This window comes from Heloderma suspectum, chromosome 5, assembly GCF_057233095.1.
Source record: "Heloderma suspectum isolate Gila_16-S chromosome 5, 16-S_ref, whole genome shotgun sequence".
Lineage (NCBI taxonomy): Eukaryota > Metazoa > Chordata > Lepidosauria > Squamata > Helodermatidae > Heloderma > Heloderma suspectum.
Genome location: NC_139462.1, coordinates 218,898,857 through 218,904,856, shown reverse-complemented (window position 1 = coordinate 218,904,856; position 6,000 = coordinate 218,898,857).

The window sequence follows — 6,000 nt, the reverse complement described above, 5'->3', positions numbered from 1 at the left end:
TGTCTGCATCATTCTTAAAGTGTGGTGCCCAGAACTGGACACAGTACTCCAGATGAGGCCTAACCAGTGCTGAGTAGAGGGGAACTAGTACTTCTCAGGATTTGGAAGCTATTCTTCTATTAATGCAGTCCAAATAGCATTTGCAAAGCAAAATAGCATTGTTGGCTCATATTCAGCTTGTGATCGACAACAGTTCCAAGATCCAATTCCAAGATTCCAACAATTCCAAGATCAATTCAAGATATGAAGAGGGACTGAAAGAAATGAGCATGTTTAGCCTTGAGAAGAGAAGACTGAGGGGAGATATGATAGTGCTCTTCAAGTACTTGAAAGGTTGTCACAGAGAGGAAGGGCAGGATCTCTTCTCGATCATCCCAGAGTGCAGGACACGGAATAATGGGCTCAAGTTACAGGAAGCCGGATTCTGGCTGAACATCAGGAAAAACTTCCTGACTGTTAGAGCAATACGACAATGGAACCAATTACCTAGGGAGGTAGCTCTCCCACACTGGAGGTGTTCAAGACGAGGCTGGACAGCCATCTGTCAGGGATGCTCTGACTTGGATTCCTGCATTGAGCAGGGGGTTGGACTCGATGGCCTTGTAGGCCCCTTCCAGCCCTACTATTCTATGATTCTATGATTCTATTTTGTATTTGCTTTACACAACATACCAGTAACAGTTAAGCAGAGATGGACTGGGATTTTCAACTGTCATAACATCGTGAGGAGGTGGTGGATTGGAAGGAAACGCTTTGTCAGCACTCAAGCAAAAGCACCGACAAATAACGTGCCAGCTACTTACAGAAGGGTGTGCATCACTCTATGTTCCTGTCATGGCTTTGCTGAAAAAAGAAACCAAACACAGCAAAAGGACGGCACCCTGAAGCTGAAAAATGAAACAAAAGAGGTCCGGCAGATACAGGAGAGAAATGTATTGGCACCAGGTATACAAATTCCCATTCAGTTCACGCAAGCGAGAGTGAACTTTAAACAAAGGATAAAAATTACAATGAACAACAATTACACTTGAAGTTATTATTTTTAATTCTTCAAACAAGCACAATAATGAACAACAAGCAATAAAGAAAGAAACTACCAAGGCTTGTCCAAACAGAGCCAGACCGGTTAAGAGAGCTGGTTCAATGGCTCACACCTGGCCTACTCACTCTCTTTGAGCCTAGCTGACCCCGCAGAACTGTCCTGAAGATAAAATGGAAGGAGGGTGAGCCATGTATTCTGCCATGTGGTTTTTGTTGTTGTTTAGGAAGGGGGGATAAAACAAATGTAATGCATACAATTTTTAAAGTCCACTTGCACTGCCGTGTGTTATTTTTTTAGTAGCCAGCTTGCAGAGACTTCTTCCTTTTGGAGAAAATCTCCAGATTATAAATCATTGTATAAACAATAGAAGGCAGTGGTTTTAATCTGCTTTAACAAATGCTTGATAGTATGAAGACAGACAAGATTAACTGTAATTAGCCCACAGAAGGATGTTTGTTCCTTCAGGGCGGGAATAAATGCACAACAACACAAGAGAAATATTTTGCAAATGATGTTCTCAGTATTTTTTGGAGGGGGATAAAACAGGTGTTACAGCCTAGGTGTCAAAAGGCCCCATGGACTGAGATGCTTTACTGAACCATTCTTGATTTGTTCTTGTCTTTACTTTTTAAACCTAACGTAAGATATCCTCAGTTTTTTCAGGCTTGTCGGGTATAGAAAACATGACATCATGCAGAGGTTGCAATTTGATGACTTCCAAGTACATGACAACATTATGATTCTTTATCTTAGTCAAAAGCCAGTAATTGCATTGGTGTAAGCCTAGCCTCCCCAGGAAAGGACACATTTGAAGATTCACTACTCTCTAACCTGCTTCTTCTGCCTTGGACTCTGGAATACATCAGTGAAAAAGATACTGTGATTGTGAAGGAACATCTGCTCCCACATCAACCTGTCTCTACAGGTTGTTTTCAAGGTGTCCCAGACATTGGAGGTAAGATGCGTGGTGACTGGAAAGTGGTCCTTTTCAGTGGTAGCACCGCATCTGTAAGATGCTCTCGTCTCCCCAGAGAGGCCTAGCTGGCACCTACATTGTTATCTCTCGGGCACCATTCTTCCAGACCTTTTTAAAGTTCAGTTATTTAATATAACCATTGCTGTTTTTGCTCTTTGATTGTTGTATGATCATTTTCCTCTTGTACTGTAGTAATTTTTTTATGAGCGTGTGTTATCCTTATGCAAACACACGCAGGCATGCACACACACACGCACACCCAGAAATATGTTTGAAGGGTGGTATATAATTCTTTAAAGGAAAATTAATCAGTCATAAGAATGTAAAATATCCCAGAGAAATTTCACTAATCTTATGTATGTAGGCTTCATTTGAAATTCTGCCATTTTACCGAAATGGGAATCTCCATAATTACCTAAAATTTCACGTTATTTATTTTATTTATTTATTTATTTATTTATTTATTTATTTATTTCTATACCGCCCAATAGCCGAAGCTCTCTGGGCGGTTCACGTTAGGCAGAATTCAGTGGCCATCTAAGGCTGTGTGAATGCTCTTGAAGAGTTTTGCTCATCTTAACTTCCCATCAAATTCCTGGATAAGAACCCCCAATTTCAGTGAAGCTTGGTGGACAGGAACTCACTGGCCTGGTTTGCATGACAAGTTTAATTCACCACAGGGGTTCCGTGCTGTGCGCTAGCTGCCATTTTGCATATGCAAGCTGCGACGGGGTGTGCTGCGGCTTGTCATGTTGTGTGAACCCCATGAGGGTGAGTTATTGGCATGGTTAACAAACCACCCGCAAACCATGGTCTGTTTTAGGGTTGCGGGTAGTTTGTTAACCATGTCAACAACCCCCCCTGCGGATGAATTAACCCACGGTGGCTAGTCATGATGTCCAAACAGGCCAACTCTCTCTCTCTCTTTCTGTGCCACCCCTTATCATCTCTCTCTCTCTCTCTCTCGCTCGCTCTTTCTCTGAGCCACCCCATCTCTCATTCTTTCTGTCTTTCTCTCTCTTTGTGTGGCACTCACTCCGTCCCCATGGGCTGCATGAAATGAGGCCAATGACTGCAGGTTTCCTACTGCAAATGTCTATGAAGGCACTGTAAATCATTTGCTGAATGTGAATGGCATCCATCATAGAATCATAGAATAGCAGGGTTGGAAGGGACCTACAAGACCATCAAGTCCAACCCCCTGCTCAACGTCTGGAATCCAAGTCAGAGCATCCCTGACAAGTGGCTGTCCAGCCTCATCTTGAATGCCTCCAGTGTGGGAAAGCCTACTACCTCCCTAGGTAATTGGCCCAAGTCTAACCCATGAACATCATGTGGGGTGAGGAACTGAAACTGGATTATCCATGTGAAGGCACAACATGCTTGCTACTACATCACCCTGGCTCAGAGCAAGACCCATTGAACTTAGTGGGACCTTCTTTTGAGTAGACCCTAATAGGATTGTGTGGTGACTGTCTTCTATATTCATTAGAATGAATTCATTAGAAATACATTACAAGTTTCCTTGCTTGTCCTTCATTGTCCAGAAATATGTACTTTCCTTTGGTACATAACTCTGACCATATTGGACATACCTAATCCAAAGAGTGAAGTCCTTTTCTTCTCAAAGACATACAACCTCTTCTATGGCAAGCTTCAAATGAGAAAGGCATTGTTACTTTGGAGAAAATGGATTAACACCTCCAAGAAACAGACCACTTTATTTTCAGAGATGGCACACCCATCAGGTTTAAACAAAGATGTTAGGAAATATTTAAACCAACTGTAGGGCCATGAGCACTTTTTTGTTTTGAGGTGTTGTTGTCTTCACTGAGTCTTTACTTACCAAAACCATCCTCGCTTTTCAATAAATGAATTAAACAAGTGGTTTTGATGACTGCTAAAGGCCTAACCACACATTATGTTAAGGATGAGATTAGCGATCAGGTTGCAGGTTTTAAAAAACTAGATACCAGGCATGGGGAAGGGATTATGATCACCTCCGCAGCACATGGGAAGGGGAGTTTGGTGTATGGCTTGGGCTAAAGATAAGAGTCTTGGCAGACGATTCTACAGTGGGAACCTCATTCTTGAAACTGGCATAGTTACTGGATATTTGAATTGGCAAAAGGCCATCATGACTAACAAGCCAAAGGGCTTTGATCTTTAGAAGCATATGCCCACAAGAAGGGCGGTCATTAATGTTTTGCTGACTGCTGTTAAAATGCTCTTTACCAATACATGGTGTGGTAGGTTTCTTACAGAAGAAGTAACATGCACTTAAAATGTTTCTTCTTCCATCAGGTAATTTATTCACTTAAAAAAAAATAGTTCAGGATTTATATTGATGAGATAAGATGCATAATCTTCTTGCAATTTGGACAGGCTTCAGTTGAAAGATATGATGTAGATAATCATTCACAGCACAGTAGGTGCTGCTTGGTTGGTTGATGGTATTTCTATTCCTTCTCTTAACCATGCTGATTCATGACATGGCTAACAATACAAAATCACAATAACATTGCAATCCTCTGGTCCCTGGGACAGTATCCCAAAGACCATAGGAAATGTCAGAACTCCTCACTCCGAGAATGGATAGAGATCCAACCTCAGAACTCACCTCCCAGATACCTCCGAGTCTAGTTCTTCTTTGACATCAGAACTTTGGGAAGCATATCAGGACTGTGCCTGTGGGTGTCCTGGGAGAGACTTCGGACCTGTAGGATCCACAGCCATCCTGGTTACCAGCCATATCCCCAAACTGGCTGCAATCCATGCCAGCCCTAGAGCTAATTCCCTCCCATTGGTTTCAATGGGAGGGAATTCATTAAAAAAAAAAAAGCCAGAGGGGAAGAGAAAACCAAAAGTGCTGCTTCTCCATCACTTCCATCCTGCCTGCATAAGCCTTGGCTTTCTTCAGAGGCTCTAACATCAGGGTACTCTGTACCTAACCATGGAATTGCTCTGTTAAACAATAAAGTGAGAGCAGGCAAAAACAATCCAAAACAGACAACAAACAGTGGCAGATTTAAAAAACAACAGCAACAGTACTACATTTCTTTAAAAGCTGTAGAGGACAACAGTGTTTTCAACCTCTTTCTAGAGGTCAGAGATGGTGCCTGGAGAATGTGCCAGGGAAGGGCGTTCCAGTGGTGAGGTGTCACAACTGAAAACACCCTGCTCCTTGTTGCCACCCACCCTAGATTAAAAGATGCAGGTGCTGTGAACAAGGAAGCTAAAGATGATCTTAGCATTTGGGCAGGTTTGTGTGGGAGCCTGAGGTCATTGTATCATCATATATGGTACTAATGGAACTTATGCTCTGAGTATAGATCCTTATGTAGCCAAAATGGTGAGTGAATTGGGCATGGAGATTCCACACCAAAATGCCTAGCATGGAAGCACCAGGACTGTTCCTCCCAGGTGGGAGAGGGCGGTGCCCAACAGTTTCATGTAGATGTTGAATAGTGTGTGGGGTAAAACAGAGTCCTATGGAAGCCCATAGCATATTCCCAAGGGATAGAGCAATAATCCCCCTGCACCACTTTCTAGAATTGGCTGTCCAAGTAGGAGTGAACCACCACATTGTAGTATCTCCAGTCCGCAACTCAGACAATCTATCCGGGACACCATGGTCAATAGTATCAAAAGCCACTGAGCAATCCAAGAGAATCAACAGGGTCACATTCTCCTTGCCCCTCTCTTGGCAGAGGTCATCCCACAGGTTGACCAAGGCAGATTCCATTCCAAACCCAAGTCTAGAAATAGATCTAGAAACTCAGTTTCATTCAAAGTGACTAGAATTGGCTGGCAACCACCCACTTGAACACCTTGCTCAGAAAGATGATATTAGTAAGCAGCCTATAGTTGTTTACACTGTCAGGTCCAGGTTAGGTTTGTTCAGGAGCAATCCAATTATCACCTCTTTTAAAGAGGGTGATTTTGCCCCTTTCTCACAAGGGAGAATTTACAACCTCCAGAA